The sequence below is a fragment of the Cydia amplana genome, chromosome 21 (assembly GCF_948474715.1).
Source record: "Cydia amplana chromosome 21, ilCydAmpl1.1, whole genome shotgun sequence".
In the NCBI taxonomy this organism is placed as follows: domain Eukaryota; kingdom Metazoa; phylum Arthropoda; class Insecta; order Lepidoptera; family Tortricidae; genus Cydia; species Cydia amplana.
Window position 1 is genome coordinate 6,979,461 of NC_086089.1, and position 20,420 is coordinate 6,999,880.

Here is a 20,420-nt window from a genome sequence, read left to right on the forward strand (position 1 = left end):
CAAATGGATTTTTAGCATTTTAAGCTCTTCTAGCTCAATAACCTCTTGTTCAAGCCAGCTCAAAATTTAATGACTAAAATATAATGCCCTCGACTATACGTTCACCCAATTTCATTTAAATTAGAACAAATTTACTTAAGTTATTGAGTATCAAACTATCCTCTGAAAGTTCAGCTTAAAAACATTGAAATGCCGGGACGTGCCCCTAGCCAGCCGTGTGTTCAAAGTCGAATGTAAGAACTTCGCTTCGCTTCGCTCGCTCGTTCGATAAAAATGGCTTATTAGTACAGTCTTCTACAGTATGAAAGAATTTGACGATTATGATAATAGTGTATGCATGTATTAGTTTTGTTATTTAGTTATAGGTTAGTCATTAATATATTGTACGTGCGTGATGGATAGACTGTTGGTTCCTAATAATCCTAATTGTATTATGTCAACATCTTTGTACAAAGTTATGCAATAAATAATATCTTATCTTATCTTAACCAGCCACGCCTCCGCGAAAACAAGATAGCGATATTAAATAATATGTTTACGTGCCTCGCCATATTGGCATCGTCATGGTGACAGCTCGATATCACGGGGGACCAACTTGTCGTGCCTATATACCTACTGATCATACCGCATTAGGAATCAATGTTGTAGGCCGGTCCCAGCCGGGAGTTCGAAAGTGCTATGTATTACAGCACATCTATAGTTGGTAAAACCAATTTGTCAGTAAATAAGAACAAAAAAAAACTTTACTCATCCTTTTCTTTTGGGTGCCAGTACTAGCGTAAGACAAAGATAGTATGATTTTCTCTGTCTTTGTTTGAAATGAGACAGTCCTTTGGCAAACTATATTAAAATATTTAAAAAAATATCGCTTCGGGCGTGTTTCAAACACGTCAAGTGACCGTCTGAAACACGCCCTTCTAGCTATAACCAAGTGAGGTGCAGAAGCTTGTTTAACCCCGGTGAATATAATAATATATTATCAGTTATAAACTTTAAATAAATGTCATATACTAAGAAAAAACCGGCCAAGTGCGAGTCGGACTCGCGCACGGAGGGTTCCGCACCATCAACAAAAAATAGAGCAAAACAAGCAAAAAACAAGCAAAAAAACGGTCACCCATCCAAGTACTTACTGACCCCGCCCGACGTTGCTTAACTTCGGTCAAAAACCACGTTTGTTGTATGGGAGCCCCACTTAAATCTTTATTTTATTCTGTTTTTAGTATTTGTTGTTATAGCGGCAACAAAAATACATCATCTGTGAAAATTTCAACTGTCTAGCTATCACGATTCGTGAGATACAGCCTGGTGACAGACGGACGGACGGACGGACGGACAGCGGAGTCTTAGTAATAGGGTTCCGTTTTTACCCTTTGGGTACGGAACCCTAAAAAGTGACCAAGGCCTCCAGTGCCCCAGGCTGGAATCGAACCAGCGTCCTCTGCTATCGCGGTCAGCCAATTCGGCCACCGGGCCACAGCGGCATAGGTCGAATTTTTAGGGTTCCGTAGCCAAATGGCAATGTCTGTCCGTCTGTCCGTCCGTATGTCACAGCCACTTTTTTCCGAAACTATAAGAACTATACTATTGAAACTTGGTAAGTAGATGTATTCTGTGAACCGCATTATGATTTTCACACAAAAAAAAACAATAAATTTTGGGGGTACCCCATACTTAGAACTGAAACTCAAAAAAATTTTTTTCATCAAACCCATATGTGTGGGGTAGGTATTAGGATAGGTCTTCAAAAATGATATTGAGGTTTCTAATATAATTTTTTTCTAAACTGAATAGTTTGCGCGAGAGACACTTTCAAAGTGGTAAAATGTGTCCCCCCCCCCCCCTGTAACTTCTAAAATAAGAGACTGATAAAACTAAAAAAAAAAATATATGATGTACATTACCATGCAAACTTCCACCGAAAATTGGTTTGAACGAGATCTAGTAAATAGTTTTTTTTTAATACGTCATAAATCCCCTAAATACGGAAGCCTTCATGGGCGAGTCCGACTCGCACTTGGCCGCTTTTCCAAGTATATGCACTTCTTACTGAAGGCTTGTGGCGTCCCCATGGCCCCCATGTTAAGAACAAATTAAAATATTTTCTGAGAATAATTTAATTTGTTCTAATATATTGTCAGTTCGTCCAATACACGCACGCTAGACCGGGCCCGCCGAGGCGTCCGACATGACATTTTCTACAGGGTGCCCAGTAATTAGTGGATAACCTTCTAACCACCGACAGAGCACTTAGGCTGGTCCAAAAAATGCACTTATAGGTCTAGTAAAAGTTTCGTGGTTTTCGAGATAATCGAACTTTTCTGTTTTTTTTAATGGCTAGCTCCAATTAAAAAAGACAGAAAAGTTCGATTACTGGGCACCCTGCATGACGGCTGATCGGTGATCGTGTTGCTTTCCATAGAAAACGAAGCGCCTGAAGCTCCGGCCCGGCCCCGCCCGGTCTAGCGTGAGTCATCCTTTAGGTACTTAACTAAAGGGTCAGAGGGCCTACCGATATCGCCAACATCGAAACATCGGAAAATGTTATCTGCCTCTCTGTCGCTCGAATTCCCAAGAGCGATAAAGAGGTAACGATTTTGGAGCCCTCAGGTGCGTAGGGACAATATACACCTTAAAAGTGACAATGAATGGAATTCCTTATTTTATTTTATCCACCCTTCTACATTGTCTATGATACACTAGTTTATAAGGGCTGTCTAGCTTGTCTGTGGTCCCTCTTTCAATAGCTCCGCTATACACTCAGCCGTACGTATGTTTCTGTAATTTCCTTTTATTTAATTATAATAATGTCTGAAGACTCCTGAAGCTTTTATTTAATTTCCACCACACCACCCACCACTGCCAGGCTCATCAAAAAGTACCACACTAATATTCCACAAAAAGTCGAATATTCGGCCTAGTAATACTGTCCAATCGCGTAGTCGAGACCAAAACTGCAACCAGTATAATTCTGACCCCCTCTGCTAAGTAGTTATTATGAATATCAAGCCCTAATAAGTTGTTTACTTAATCTAAATGGAAATGTTTTATAAATATGTAGGTATAAATACATAATATTATCATATGTTACTTGTTTACCAGACACTCCCCCGATTTCATCATATGTGATAATCGAGACAAGTTAATATTAAAGACTGTCTATCTCCGTACAGTGGAACAATGACATCCCTGTTGTTGAAAACGGTTTGGTGTCAGCGAGGTAAGTATATAATATTTTGCTAAGTGCATTGACATCCGTTTTATACTGTACTACTATTTACCTGTGATTAACAAGTTGTTTTATATAGTTTTATACGAATTTTTTTTTCATAGTTTCTCCACGCTCACAAGTGAACCATGACGTTAGGTAAGTACCGGTCGTGGCGGTCTTTACTTACATACCGACTTAAAAAACGTAGGTACAGGACGTTGTTATAGGCATGTGATAATTTTTAAGTCGAAGAAATAGTATGTGAATCTGAATCGTAATAATCATCATCAGTAATTTTGTAAAATCCACACTAAGTAAATGTTGAGCGACAAATTTGATATACCGGCGTTATACCTGTGGTTATACTGTTTAATTGTTTATGATTGCGTTATCACAGATATAAAAACCAATAACAAACAAAACATAACCAAGCCATTTAAAGGGCTTAGTTGTATGGAACTATATACTCGCGAATATTACGCCATCTACAATAATTACGAGCCCAACTACCGACGTTCATATAGCGCTCGGGGACTGACAGTCTCTACCGTAATCTGGTCTCTGGTGTGGTGATAGCATACAATGAAATGTCTCAGATCCGTTTCGTCACTAATTAAGTTTAGATACCTATTTTACCTCATTATAATTTATCTTTGATATTTTTTTGTTTTGTTAACATTTGTTTCACATTACGGTCGTGCAGGGGCCCATTTCGAGATGTTTTCATTAGATTAGACTAATATTATTAGTGTTGCCACTAAAACCCATAAGAGGTGACAGTTCGTGAACAATAATATAAAATTTTAATCCAACACCGTTATTATACCGTTTATTTAGGAATAACCTTAGTGGGTGCTATAAAAGTGGCCAAAAATTTATACTTTGCTTTGGGTAATAGTCTAGTCTAGACACTAGACTATTACCCAAAGCAAAGTTTAAACAAAGATAAATCTAGGCATGCTTGATCGCCAATCAAATAAGGAAAACGGTTTGTTTGCTTACATTTAAAAATATCAAAAAGTTTTCTAGGAAATAAATATTTTGAACTTGAATTGAATTTTGAATTGAAAAACTTCCTATTTATTCAAATCAATTAAAATAATACTATAAATAAATCAAAACTCACTTAGCTCTCCAAATCTTCACCGAATCACAGATTAACTAAAAACAGAGTAACAGTTGCAAATTTAACGTCAGTTAGCATTGCCAGTGCAAATTCGGCTAGCTCGCGGTACTCCACTTTACTCATTAATTCTTATATCATATTTATTATTATTTATACACAGTTCTCACTGTAGCACTGTCTTCTTATCAATGCCGTAGATTGGTACTGTTTTTTTCCATTTAAGTAAGTAGTTGTGTTTGTCGGATGACTCAAATATTGGGCAGATTTCAGCCATATCTGATAAAAATATCGTAACTTATTTAGGTAGTTTAGATCAGCCATTCTCAAAGTGTGTTCCGCGGTACCCTAGGGTTCCGCGACACCCCTACAGGGGTTCCGCAAGAATTTAGAATAATTTAGAATAATAAAATAAGCATAATTATTATGCTTATTAATAAAAAAATACACTTCTAAAAACTATTGTTTTATTGTAGGGTTCCATCAATCAAGTATTTCGCTTTCCAAAAGGGTTCCGTCAAAAAAAAAAGATTGAGAACCGCTGGTTTAGATCATTTTAGCCCCAGAAATATTAGCTAAAAGTTATAATGGTACAGTAGGGCTAAGATGGTCGGCTCTTTATCATTTGTCACCATGCCTGTCACGTTCTAACAAATATGTAAGTGCGAAAGTGACGCATGGCATGACAGGTGATAAAAATGCGACCATGATAGTACTTAGGTACAATTTTAATTGTAATACATAGTAGGTACTAAAGATAGATACTAGATACTCGTAGGTCAAGATAGATAAACAATAATATAACTACATACGTAGACACATAAGTAACAATTGTAAACAGTTGCATCACATTTAACCCATTTCTTCTCATCCGATCTCGACATTCACATCCGACCCATTTCTTCACCAGATCGTCTTGATATTTGGCACGCCACTTCACTTTCTAAGCCAAATAAATGTAGCCATAGTTAGACTATTATTATTTTTAAATTACAACTCACCTGTTTGAGTTCAGTAAACTTCACGCATCACTTCACAATCGGCACGCCAGAGTTCTTTCTTCTTGTTGCTATGGTTGAGACGTGTGCAGCGTGTGTTTATGAACGAACGACTGATGATACGAGCTATCTCAAGGTGTAAGGCCATTGGATCGAGTACAAAAAGGGACAAAACTCGTGCATGCGGCAGGAATATTCTTTTGCGTACAAATTTTTGGCGGATCGACCAAAAATCTTAATTAAATATACTTTTCTGGCGAACTTTAGCGATTCATCACAGATTTACATAACTCATTACGAATATTTTTTTTTATTTAATAATATTAATATTAACTAATATTAAGACTAAATTCAAGTTAAATATGTACGTTATTATTGTGTTACACTTTTCGTGAATTTCAAACATCTAATCGATCGGTTATTGTGTCAAAACACTTAGGAACTCTTTTAAAAAATAGAGGATTGTACCCACAATTTAGCAAGATATAAAAATTTATTGAGGGTAGGCAAGATATTGATTCTTTTAAATATATATTACGTCAAGTCGTTATAAATTTAAGAAATGCCCTAGGTCCAGTTTTTTTTCCAAAAATAATATATGTAGTACAAAACCATAATTAACCCACTTGTGCAACAGGATTGATCGGTAGATGTACCGTAAAATGGGGCGAGTAGGCGCAAAACTGACATTCAAACCTCGATAACATTTTATTTTTACATATGCAAACTGAATGGTGTATATAATAAGTGTTCCGGACGTTTGTATTTTAGTTTTTATCTTATTTTGGGTAGTTCCATTTCATAACTTTGACGATAAAGAGGAAAACCCACCTCACCCCGTAGTGCCTCGTATTTGGATCGATTTTTTTTATTATGCGTATTACTATAGCTCCATTTTAAATTGGAATTCATTATTTTTGTAGCAGTAGCCTTAAAATTCCTTCTCACCCCCCTCTCAAACCTTCTCTCCCCATTCATAACCCACCTCTCCCCGCGAAACCTACTCACCCCATTTTACGGTATGCAATTAATATTAAGTAGATCGTTAGATACGAGTAAATATGTACAATACCATCTGATATCAATCGATACTTATCACTAAGCAATACCTATTTACATATTTTATCTATGAAGTGTGACATAGATATTACTCTCTTTGATGGTGAGATAAGAGGGGGGAGTGGCAAATATCTTATACCTTTAAAAAAGTTTAAACGAGCAATTCTTGTATATTTATATATTTCGGAGATCTCGGAAACGGCTCTAAAGATTTCGATGAAATTTGCTATACGGAGGTGTTCAGGGGCGAAAAATCGATCTAGCTAGGTCTTAGGTACCTATCTCTAGGAAAACGCGCACTTTTGAGTTTTTACATGTTTTCCGAGCAAAGCTAATAGGTCTCCCAGGTATCATAATTTTAAATTAGATAATAAGTCCAAAAGCGAAATTGTAATATAAAATTGGATCACTTTTTCTAAGGGCTATATTGGCGCGGTTTCACTTTAAATTATATAGTTTTCTAATCAAAATCAATCAATCTGTTTATCAGTAGGTAACACATCGAATTTCAAGAAGGATTCGTAGAAATATTTATACTGTTAAAAATTGTAAACAATTCATTCTTCAATACCTCGTAGTTTTATTCTAAATACCACATCAAAATATTGCGTAGGCCGTTAATACGGTTGAGGTGCAAAATCTAGAACCGTATCAACGGAGTTCTATGAAAATGTACGTAAATAAAATATGGAACAAATGTTCTCTTAATAGTGGGCGGTTCAATAAGTTTCTCGATTCGCAACAGACCAGTCTTAGTCTGACCCCCGATTTCTTATTGTTGTAAAGAATTTACAGGTCAACTGAAGCCGGATTATCGTCGAGTGTGAAATATTTTGTGAGTTAAACTGAACGAAGTGGACAATACGTGGACATTCCTTTGATCGGACACCTGTTGTTAGTTCACATGAAAACTTATATACATGGTGTTTTAGAATTGGAAATGTTCTCGCAGTTTAGGAAGAAGCGAACGAACGAACGACGAATGAATGGAAGACACACAGTTAAAATAATGGACATAAAATTGTACTTACACTTATATTTAAAATGGCGCTGATAGTAAGGTGTCTGTATAAAACATGTTGCAGTCCGTAGCCACATGCCAATTAATTGACAAGTTAATTACCTACATACACTTGAAGGAAAAAATCTGACAAATGTGTATCATTGGCGAAGAGTTAATAAGGATAAATATCTGGGTGACCGAGCTTCGCTCGGAAAACATATAAAAACTCGAAAATGCGCGTTTTCCCAGAGATAAGACCTAGCTAGATCGATTTTTCGCCCCCAAAAACCCCCATATAGTAAATTTCATGGAAATCGTTAGAGCCGTTTCCGAGATCCCCGAAATATATATATATATACAGTGTGGAAAGATAAGTCGGGCCCTGGAGGGAAACCACCTTAAATCCTTAAGCTGGCTCATTTTACTTAATGGAGACATTCCTTTATTTTTAAAAAGAAACAAAACTGCATTCAAAGTATTTTTCTTTTTTTCTTCGATTTGACTTGTCTAAAAAAATCTTGAGTACTGATTTTATGGATATTTTGTACGACAGACGAGTTTAAGACCTAATGTTTCTTGGAGAAATGTTATCATTAGGTAACATTAACTGTATCGACTAGTAGAATAAAATTGCGAGTTTTTATTTTTTGGAATTTTAGTCGGTTCGAGTCCCGGGCGAGGCAAGCTAGTTTTAGAAAATCTTTGAATGCAGTTTTGTTTCTTTTTAAAAATAAAGGAATGTCTCCTTTAAGTAAAATGAGCCAGTTTAAGGATTTAAGGTAGTTTCCCTCCAGGGCCCGACTTATCTTTCCACACTGTATATATATATATATATATATATATAAATAAATAAATAAACAAGAATTGCTCGTTTAGCTCGGTAGATTAGATATGAATGATATGATTGACCGCAGCGTAGCGAAGGTCTACGTTTTGACTCGGGCATTTTGCTTTTGTATGTCCGGATGTTCTCCTCTACAGGTCGCAATTCTTAACCGATTTTCGTGAAATTTTGTGACCGAATTCTATGACTAAATAATTTTTTTTTGTCGATCCGGTTTTTGGAAATTTTTCAAAATGGCGGAGTTGTGATAGCTCCCGCCTAAACAAATAGTCGTATCGGTATCATAAGAGTTTTTTCTTTTTGAGACATATTTACATAGTAAATGGCAAAAAATGCAGAAAAATTGTATTGCTGGTTTAGGCGGTATTTAGATATTTAGTTTGTACTCGAGAATGAGTAGCCGAATTTCGTCAGCTTAGCTAAGAACTATCATGGCGCATTTTGTAAACAATCGCTTTTTTTGTTTGCACACAGAAAGTCTGGGTTCGATCCCCAGTAAGACATAGCTTTTTGTATTTTTTTTTTCACTTAAACTTCGTATTTTTTTTAAATAAATTAAAATCTTTGTATTGTTGATTGATCAAACCGCTGTGTGGCGCTGTCATCGTGCACGGTCCCAATAAGCTATGCTCGCGAGGTCTACAGCTCACAGAGCCACTAGTATAAAATATGGGAAGGAACGAGCGTATCTGCATGACGCAACTGTAAGACCTTTATTTTTGCCGTTTTATATATTTTATATCTTCCGAGATGATCCAGTTAGAAAGGTCGAACCATACTGTTCTACCTTAGAGGTGGCCAGGGGGCGCCATAAGCCTTCAGTAAGAAGTGCATATACTTGGAAAAATTCGACCTCTGCCGCTGTGGCCCAGTGGTCCAATTTTAACAATAAAACTTCCGTGAGACACAGACATACCTATATTAGATCAGGCACTCAAGTATTTTAATTTAAGGCGACGACTTAAACGAACAAGAAAACTGAAATAAATGTCATATACTAAGAAAAAGTGACCCAAGCCTCCAGTGCCCCAGGCTGGAATCGAACCAGCGTAGGTGCCTGTTGCCACTCGGCCACCGGGCCACAGCGGCATACGTCGAGTTTTTTCAAGTATATGCACTGCATACTGAAGGCTTATTTCAGTTTATAATTTATATAGTAGTGTTTCTACTTGAAATAACAACAAATTAAACAACAACAAATGAAAATAATTTTTAATTTGTTCTAATATGTACGAACGAGAAATTTTATATTTTTAGTTAGGCAACCAATTCCCCCTGTATAACCTGTTCTGAATAAAGATCGTGCGACCCGGCAGGTGCGTGCACTTGTTGTGTCGCGATGTATTATGGTATTCAGCGGCATTTCGCGGTTAATTCCCAATACGCGTGGATGGACCCTTTGACCATCGTATTCCGATATTCTTTGAGGTATACGCCTCAAAAGAATCTAACGCTATCTAGGGTAATTCCGGGGTAGATGGCCATATGGGGGACATTACCCATCCAAATATTTCATGGTTCTGATGGCTAGATGTCGCTAGTTTCTTGTCTTGTCTTGTTTAGGGACTTGGCGAATTAAAATGAAAAATAAATTATACTCAAATGAAGAGTTATGTTATTGCCGTCTCTCCTGTAATGGTATGATCATCACTCCCGAATACCTCGAACTCTTTTTTCAAGCTGTTAGCAATAGAAAAAAAATTTTGTGTTTTCATTTTCGAAAGTCAATTGATCAAAGTTTATAAAGAAGTAAATATTTCTTTAATTACATGTAAACATATTTTTTTATTGAGTCCTAAAAAAACTATGGCCGACTACCCCGGAATTACCCTAATAGCATTACGAAATGAGATATAAATAACTATGTAGGGCATTTGCCAACACAAACACACAGACAAAACACAAAGGCTACACTTTAAAGCAAACCTGTAACTTAAAGGGGTCAAAACCACAAAGGGCGTATTTTCTGATAAGTGATGTACGACGATAGGTCGTAGGGAGAAGCGGGGTAGATAGGCACAAGGGGCAGTTTTGAACACCCACACTAATTCCTTAACTAAAAACTTATGTTGACCTTCTACAATGCTAAAACGTGGCTTTGTATGTGTGAGTGAGGTACCAGCTTCGGCACATCTCTCCTGCCAGCCGTTGTCAATGGGTGCGTGAAAACGTGTTTCCGCGGTTGCATAGTAAATAAATTATGATATTTTTTTCGTGACTTGGTGCGAAATTTTAGACTTTATCGGATGAATATAATAATGAGCGCTAAGTACGTTTATTCAGTAATAAAGTTAGCTTATAATTTTAAAGTAATACTTAATGGTATATTTTTAATTTATTTGACCATTGGGGTACTTTGGTACAATAAAGATTGGGGCAGTTTTGAACATATCAAAGTGCCCCTCTAGTGTATCTAAGTGCCCCTGCCAGTTTTTATGTTAAGAAAAAAAATGTTTTTTTTTTGTGAATAGTGCGAACGTACGAATAGAAACAAAATTGATAAAGAAAAGTTAAAACAACTCCAGTAGCTTTTTGTCAAAAACTGACACTGATTTCATTAAACGCTTTTTTTTTGTTATTTTAGTGCACCTGCTTAATAACTGTAGTATATTCTAATAGCACCGCACTTAATAGACGTTTTATAATGTTTAAAAAGTTTACTACTGGTCAGCTAACTGAGTTGATCTGTAACGTATGCTCTGCGGGGCAGTTTGAAACAATTACGGGGCACTTTGATTCACGTGCCAAAGTACCCCAAAATGATGTATCAAAGTGTCCCATGTAATGTATCAAAGTGGGGCACAATTGAACAAATCCCATTTTATGTTAAAATCCATAGGTATATCTCTTTTACTGGCTATAAATTTAACAAAACAAGATATACTTTGTATACCTTAGTAAATTTGTCATCTACTAAGTACAAAAATAATGTATTTTGAGTACATTCTGGGGCCTAAAATCAATTTAAAAAAAAGGTGGACCAAGCTGCCCCGCTTCCCCTTACTGTCATACATTAGTCTATATTTAGTGTAGAAAAAAAGCCAACAATAGTTATTTGTTTTAGAATGGGGCAAAGTTGTTGTTTAACCGCTCGTGCTAATAATGATGCACGAGCAAGCGAAAGATTCCAAAATTGGAAAGCAAGTTAAAGATTCCAAAATTGGAAAGCAAGCTAAAGATTCCAAAATTTTCAAAAATGTAATTTTGATCGTTGCGAGGGTTTGAAAGCACGAAACAAAATTTGCCCCGAGTGAAACACTATTTTTTTACCACGCCAACCCGAATAAAATATTAACTGTAGGTAAGATATCAAACAAAACAAACCAAATCAAATCTAAATGAAAGTTATTAAATATTTATCATTCAAAATCATCATATATAAGTCAATTCTACCAGCAAACACAAGAAAATAACTCATAATTTGCATTTGATTACTTTGCCTGACATGTGGATAAAATGCAACTTTGCTATCAGTTTTTAAATCAAGAGAGCCTTTACTAGTTGGTGTGGTGAAAACGTATTTAAATACCCTAGCCATACCTAATATCGGTTACTTTGAAACGTGTAAGAGCGTTTTCACATTGTCCGATCCGATATTAGATGTCGGATGACCTGTGGATAAAAAAGCATTCCTTTGAACAATAAACAATAAAATAAAATGTAATGTACCTATATAAAAATATGTACTATTTTTACTTTTTCTTCCTTGTAATCGACCTACTTACCATTACGTTTTGCCGCCTTAAATCCGATGTCTGTTTGTTACTAAGGAATAGGCTAGACAAAAAATCAGCAATCGAAACAGAAAAATAATCTTTTCAGCATATTTTCACTAGTAAAAGTCCCATGTGTTTCGCGAGATTTTTATTAAAACGATATTACGGTAGTAAACAAGTGTTAAACCCCCCGTTTGATTCAGCGCCCATAACAGTTTCGCGGGGTTTTAGCAGCTCTGTGTGAATATTATGATATAATTAACAGGTAAATTAAATTATTACAATGGTGTTCTAAAAGGGTTCTGAAGTTTCGGGTCTTAATAATAGATACTAATTAAAGTAGCATGGAAATAAATATATTTCCCCCTGCGGACACTTCTCGTAGTACCAAGTACAATGCATTAAGCATTAAGGGGTTTACATAAAGCCAAAGTTATAATATTATTTAAGGATTCCATAATGTGTCTGAATTCCTAAAATATTTAGATAGCACTTAACCACAATGGACGGTCTGATACTGAAACTATGTAATACTAAAAGGTTGGAATAAGTACCTATATAGGTATATATATTTTAATTTTAACAAACAGAAACGTCTGCGATCGATGCTGGCTATGGATGAGGTCTTGGTGGCTCAGATGGCAGAGCGCTGGAGTATCGATCCAGAGGCCGTGAGTTCAAGTCTCACCCAAGACAGTAATTTTTCCACTTTTAAATTTATTCTAAGTACCTATATTTCTGAAATTACCTGCGCATAGAAAACCCATTTGTATGCGAAGGTACCTTTTTTCGATAAAATAATACATTTTTGGGTGTAGGTACCTAAAATCCATATCAGATTACGACTCCTAAAGGATCTCTATACACCTACGAACGACGGTATTCATAACGCTTACCCACCACATCTCTGCTGACGGACCAATATAAGATGATCTCCTTTAACAGCTATTTTGTCTTGTTAGTGATCATGTCCACGAATTAATTAGTCTTGAGTTCGACCATAACAAAGGAAGAGAATGGTTATCTAATTTATAAGGTACATAAATAGTATGATGAGCACGGTTTTTCATTACAAGCTTTTATTTAACTTGCAATGTACCTATGTAAGTATGTAGTTATATATGTAACTATTTTTGTACGGGTCAAATCTTGCAAGTTAAATTTGATCCATTTTCCGGTTTCCGATGAAGCTGAATATTTGCATACTTACATAAGTAAGTCGGGTGACAATGCAATCTTATGGTACCATCGAGCTGATCTAATCATGGAGACAGGAGGTAGCCATAGGAACTCTGTGATAAAACAACGCAACCTAATTGTGTTGGGGTTTTTAGAATTGCCTTGATGAGTATTAGTTGTCTGTGGAAAGAAAAGTACAATCAGCGATAAAAGCTCAAAAATGAAATTTTTGCCAAAATCTTATTTATACTAGTTATGTTATTACAGCTATCGACTCGCTTACTGTTTTGCATTCTGGAATAATATCGCAGGACCGGGTATAAAAGGAGGATACCGGGTGGCACTGGCCATTCGGAGGACAACTGTGGAGTGTCTGAACATGGCCGTCGTGAGGGTTCGGTGAGTACCTACAGAGGGGCTATCGCGAAAACCGAAATTGCGGGCATTTTTCTCTGTCACTCTAATTACGCCTTTATTGGAGTAAAAGAGAAAGATCCCCGCAATTTGCGAAATTTGGTTTTCGCGGCAGCCAGCCACAGCTCTTAGTGTGAACGGTTTGGTGCGTGATTGACGTTTAATAAAAGTGAAAATTAAATAATTATCAGCAGAACTTTAATTATTTTTTGTGAAAAATATTGGGAATGGACGGGGTGCTAGGTTGTGTAATTGGTACTTTACGTTAATTTAATAACGTCAACATTGTCAACAATTATTAAACACAAAAAAAGTCAAAAAAGAAAACACTTTTGAAACTAAATATAAATATTTCGTGGCGGAGATTGCCGCTTAATTTATCCATGTTTTGAACAAAATTATTGTCACATTTTTGATTGTACATATAATATGAATACCTATAGTTAAACTGATAGAAAATAAGTACATGATTAAAACAAAGTAAAAATTAAAAAAATATCGAAATGAGAAGAGAAAAGGCAGTTCTGCGTGTAATTAAAATGTAAATTGAGTTATTTCAAATTTTCTTTATTTAACCAACAAGCAATATAATTTTAAGGTACCTATATTAAAGAAATAAACTAACTTATCTATAAAATGAAACTAAATTAAAACTAAAAACGAATACTAAATAAAATTAAAATTAATCTAAGAAATTGGGCCCATTTGGCATGGTGCCGATGACGCTGGCAGCATTTCCCCGCTGTAAGGCTAATACGCTGTGCGAGAAAGCTGCCAGCTCTTCGGTCACCAGTGATCCAGAAAAGTCGATCAGACAGGTCTTTAAAAATTTGTAGGGCATTAGAACCCCACGGGCTAAGGGTTTCAACCCCAAATGGCATAAAAATATACTCGGGGCCGAGACCTCTGTACTTATGGATTTTAAGCTTTTCGGCCGCTTTAGCCGCCGCACCTGCTTGTTCTGTTGTTATTTCAAATGTCTAATAAAGTTGGTAGCCTACCTACTGAGCCTACGTGAGGTGTAGTATCCTCCTAAAAACTGAACAACAAAATTCTATTGAATTATCGAATCTGAATAGGTTCGATTTGTTAGTAAGTAATAAATTTTACGAAAATCGGATAAAAATGCGATAGAAGAGAACGGCCAGACAAACATACCTACTTACTAAAGATTTTTAGCCCAAGCTTCAACAGAGACCTCCGCTATCGTTAGATCAATAAAAATACATTTTTTGTTTTTTTTTCGCCGCGAAATCCTCGAGGTCACTAAAAAAGAAAACATTTTTTAAATACTTATTGTTACCACAACGCCATAGCCATAATAATATTGGTGACATTTACACCTCCATTAAATGAATTAACTTAATTACCAGTAAGTAAACTGTCACGGTCGGCTCTCGGCAATCTAGGTGTCGTAGGTAATTAAATCATCAGTAAGCCCGGATTTAAAAGGTGCGGTTAGTAATGAAAAAATAGATCAGGGTATACCTAATAAATTAAAATTAATAGTGGCTCCGTGGTCGAGGAAGTTTTTCGACAGCCGAGTGGATGTGGGATTGCTTCAAAACTAGAGGTCTGGCTCGTATAGTTCTTTATTTTTAGCATCACTATCACTACACTACATAATATAAAACAAAGTCGCTTCCCTGTCTGTCTGTCTGTCGGTATGCTTATTAGATCTTTAAAACTACGGCAACGGATTTTGATGCGTTTTTTTTTATAAGTAGATATAATGATTCAAGAGGAAGGTTTATGTATAATTTGTTAACCCGTGCGAAGCCGGGGCGGGTCGCTAGTTAGAAATAAGGTAAACAATCTTGATGTGTATATTAATTGAGAAACACGTTTTACAAATAAGTTACGGAAAATATGTAACAATTATATTATGAATCTAACACGATCATTTATATTCTTCTGCTTTCATAAGTAATAGTTACTGATTTTTAAAATGTGTTTTTCTATTAAAAGACATATCAAGATCGCTTACCTTCTTTCTAATGCTAAAAAACGAACTATACCCTAATAGTATAGGTTTACGGCACTTGATACTTATCATCACGAATCCAATGGTGTTCCGGATATTTGGGAGGCGTGTGCGAAGCCGAAATCAACACGTGACAAACGCGCATTCACTGCCAGCAACCCGCCAGGTGGGTGCACTATCCGTAGTGGCTTTTCGCTATAAGTATACGGTTTTTCCCATGTTATCGGCTAGCAAGCGCTGGCACTGAATGAATGAAATCGGGGGACTACTAGCTCGGGACACACGGTGGTGATTTAGGTACTGTATGTTTAAATTTATACAATAAACTTTTTTAATTTTTCATTTTTCATTTTTTTCATATGAGACACTGCTGCGATAAGCATATTTCCAGCAGTGTATATCATTATATTGTAACACCTTATAAATAGGTAATTAGGTTAAGTACTAATATTAGGAACGTAAGGGTCTCCCCATACTTATCGACGCGGATTCGGCGAAAGCCGATAGTAAACAGCATAAACAGGTAAGGTTCGGTTCGGCTCCGTTCGGCCGTCGACGGCCGACGCGTCGGCGTCTTTTTCGCTCTTATTGCGTGGACATAAAGTTTCATTTCTATTGGCATTGCCGATTCCGCGTCGATAAGTTTGGGGAGACCCTAAGTCTACTAATACATAAATCTGTATGAGTCCATAGTTACTCGAAATATTTTTAATTTAATTTAATTTAATTGTCCGCAGAAGCTTGACTTTGGTGGTCTGGGCGGTGATAACCAGCCTGGTGACGGCCCAAATCACATTTAGCCGCGACTGGACGGGCGGCAAACGCGCCCCGGCCCCACTCGACTGTGCCCAGTTCACGCGGCTATGCCGGCAGTTCGTAGTGAGTTTACACCTTTTAGTTGTAATATCTGGGATACCGAGCTTTGCTCGGAAAACATATAAAAACTCAAAAATGCGCGGTTTCCCAGAGATAAAACCTAGCTAGATCGATGTTTCACCCCCGAAAACCCCCATGCAGCAAATTTCATCGAAATCGTTAGAGCCGTTCCCGAGATCCCTGAAATATATATACATATAAATAAATAAATATACAAGAATTGCTCGTTTAAATGTATTAGATAGATTAGGTTTAGGTTTACGTTGTACACTAGTGAACTGGACATTAGTTATATTAGTAAGTACTGATAAATGCGGAAACAAAACGGATACCGAATTCCCGTTGCGCCGGCTTTAAATAATTGTATAAGCTGACGTACATTTCTGACAGGGTCTCTGCTGGTCACTGCTTGGTCCTCACGAAATGCAATCAGAAGTCGTCTTGTAACTCATAAGGCATCTTACGCGCATCAATAAGTGATGACATGAACATGTCTCAAGATCGTATTTATATAAAATAGAAACCTTATCAAATTATTAAAACAGAATCGATGAGGTTGAACCTGAGCTATTGAAACGCTCGAGAATTCGCCCAAATAATGATCGTATTAATATCAAATAAAGCTACCTTTCTCAACTATTACCTATTATTATCAGTATCATCTGTCGGCAGCACGACCTGAAGACCTCGATGGCAGTCTCCGACTTGGAGAAGCGCCGACGGCCTGGCTCCGACGATCCCAACTACGACGACGATAAATAAACCACCGCTGCAGTCTGGGCTATAACCGCCAAAATCGAAGTTCGCAATTTGCGGGCATCTTTCTCTGTCACTCTAATTACGCCTTTATTGGAGTAAAAGAGAAAGATCCCCGCAATTTGCGGGTTTCGGTTTGCGGTACGCCCCCTGGAGCTGGAGTCATTAAGCGATTTATAGAAACATACCTACTTACACACATTTACATACAACAGCATCCCTGCATATGCTAACAGGGGTACTAAGTTAATAGTTTTGTCGCCTGCACTGAAATGGCAAATTTCCCATGCACAATGCCTTAAAATACCTACTAAAAGTTTCGTAACTTATAAACAGCTGCAATATTAGATACATTACTCAAAAGATCTGCAAAGGCTTTATTTTATAAACAATTGAGCTTTGTGTAGATAATTTTGAGCCCTTCGTTTGCTTAGCTTCTGTCTCTAACTATTAATTATTATAAACACTTAATGACTTTTGCTGTAAAACGACATATCTACTACGCCAAAATGGAAGGCTATCTATTTTGCAATTTATTCCAGTCATTTTGTGATTATAGTTAACCATTTGTGGTTTAAATATTAATATTATTTAATTGTAAGTAATCTATACTAGTCTTCCTATTTGTCAAGGCTGGATAACCCTTATACTTTACATGTAAACTATTTCACTATGGACACCTAAAATGCCCAAGAGACCGTGAGATGAAAAAGTAATGTTCCTTTCGACGCGAGCGGCATTTTATGAGTCATTTTGATTTTGACGTCATTTATGCTTCAATTTTTTATAATATTACTTAAATTCTTATAGGTATTTGGATTCAATTTTGTTAAAGATTTTCGTACATAGACCTACTCGTATAGTTTTCATAATTCTAGGTTTAATAAAAGTATCCTGTATGATAAGTAATATATTCTAAAGTTAGTGTAACATGTTATATGACATATATTGTTATTAGGTGAGCGACAATCTCGAGAATGCAGCCCCAAATAAAGCACATTCGACTATGTTGTATTTCTTTTGTTAATCAACTATCTAAGTGGAGTTTTTGTTCCCCAGTTCTGCTACTAGTAGAAATTAAAATCGAGGCATCTATCCCACATGGGGCATCTATACTGGAATTACCTTATACCCCGCGCGTTCAATGATCATTTATGATGGCTCCTATGACAGTTCATTTTTATATGGACTGTCACCTAAATAGATATAATGTAGATATTTATGGAAGAATAGCACATTAGTTTATTTAAAAATGTAACAAAAATACTTCAATTCTTTTTTTAATTAAGCCTATCCAAAGGTGACTTGGAGGAACTGTCATAGGGATTTAGTTTTACTTTTGAGGTACGGAACCCTAAAAACAAAAACGTACCTAAAAGGAAAATGCCCTAGAGCAGAAACGTATCACTTTCTGCCCACTTCATAAAACAGCAATGACCCACTTTCAGAGCATGAGAAATGAAAATCATTTTGAACATTTGCGCAGCGTGTCAGATATTTTAGTTGCTTATTACTGCGAACAAGCGCTGCGCGCTGTTGTCAGCAAGCAGCCACGGCAGCCTTTGGACACTGGGGGCCTCCCGCGAAAACCGATTTTCGCAAATTGCGGGGATCTTTCTCTTTTACTCTAATTAAGACGTAATTAGGGTGACAGAGAAAAATGCCCGCGAACTTCGATTTTCGCGGTTAGCCCTGGCAACAGTTGTGTCACAAGCGGGTTGTCGACATTTAAATGTTAGTATGTATGGTTAATCCCACGTTCCGACGTGATATAAAAGGTAATGAAACGATATAAAAGCAGGCAATGACAATAAACGTCGTAAACTCATAATTTTGGATTATCTCGCTGTTTATACTCGTACGGTGGCGCACCGCTCGTAACTCGAGGTGTTACTCATGTAGAAGAATCCTTTCATAGCGTATTGTTAAGAAAAAATGTGTTTTCAGTACATTGAGAATACATAAAGTACTTACGTAAGCTTACATCATAGTCGGCATAACTAATTTATTTTATTTATTTAGAAATTTAAATCAGGCAACAAGGCCCATATTACAAATACCTTACGGACTAACATACATATGCATTTTATAAACTTAAAACTAAACATTAGTTATTTAGTCGACAAAACGGCGTGGCTCCGTTGCATCGGCTGCTCTTGTGACTAATGAATATGATTTTTTTTTTCATTAGTAAGCGTAGCCAAATTATTTATTGAAGAAATATTTTTGGTAAATTTTTTAAATAAGGGATTACCAAATAAATGATGTTGTGGCCTGTTTTATGTAAGCTTACCTCTAAGCTTACATAAAACAGGCCACAACATCATTTATTTGAAGTAAGTAATTAAAATGTTTCTCACTAGGCTTGTTCCTCAACAAGCCTAGTGAGAAACATTTTAATTACTTACTTTGGATTTTATAAAATAGGTACTTAGGAATATGTGCATATTTAGGTATCGTAGGTAGGCACTGAATTCGATCTGCAGAGTCGTGGGCAGTTTCGGTAAAATATGTAATTTTAGAAATACACATGTGAACTATGCAATAAGATACGATGTTGCGTGCGTTCAGTCAAATAGAATTAGGTTTCAAAGAATTTAAGTCGTCACACTTTTGGTAAAAGCTTGGAAATTGTCACGGTACTGTCAGCCAAAAGAGAAATGTAGTATTCATAGTACTTGCTATGTATGATATGCGTAGAAAGTTATGTACCTACTCGTACAGGGCTTAAATTGTGTAAAGCATAAGTGATACGATTTTTAGGGTTCCGTAGCCAAATGGCAAAAAACGGAACCCTTATGGATTCGTCATGTCTGTCTGTCTGTCCGTGTATGTCACAGCCACTTTTTTCCGAAACTATAAGAACTATACTGTTGAAACTTGGTAAGTAGATGTATTCTGTGAACCGCATTAAGGTTTTCACACAAAAATAGAAAAAAAAAACAATAAATTTTGGGGGTTCCCCATCCTTAGATCTGAAACTAAAAAAAATTTTTTTCATCAAACCCATACGTGTGTGGTATCTATGGATAGGTCTTCAAAAATGATATTGAGGTTTCTAATATCATTTTTTTATAAACTGAATAGTTTGCGCGAGACACTTCCAAAGTGGTAAAATGTGTCCCCCCCCCCCCCCTGTAACTTCTAAAATAAGAGAATGATAAAACTAAAAAAAATATATGATGTACATTACCATGCAAACTTCCACCGAAAATTGGTTTGAACGAGATCTAGTAAGTAGTTTTTTTTAATACGTC

At 36.4% G+C, this 20,420-nt stretch overlaps 1 protein-coding gene and 1 long non-coding RNA gene across 2 annotated transcripts in view; both read right to left on the reverse strand.

The window, feature by feature from the left end:
- The window catches only part of LOC134657929 (phosphoenolpyruvate carboxykinase [GTP]-like), a 36,725-nt gene extending 31,292 nt beyond the window's left edge, over nt 1–5,433 (reverse strand). Inside the window, exon 1 of the mRNA XM_063513514.1 lies at nt 5,336–5,433. The gene's annotated coding sequence lies outside the window, so the exon portion shown is untranslated. The remainder of the gene's footprint in view (nt 1–5,335) is intronic.
- Nucleotides 1–20,420, reverse strand: part of LOC134657885 (uncharacterized) — a 186,171-nt gene extending 165,751 nt beyond the window's left edge. The window contains exon 1 of the long non-coding RNA XR_010097653.1: nt 20,146–20,420. This is a non-coding gene — a long non-coding RNA (uncharacterized LOC134657885). The remainder of the gene's footprint in view (nt 1–20,145) is intronic.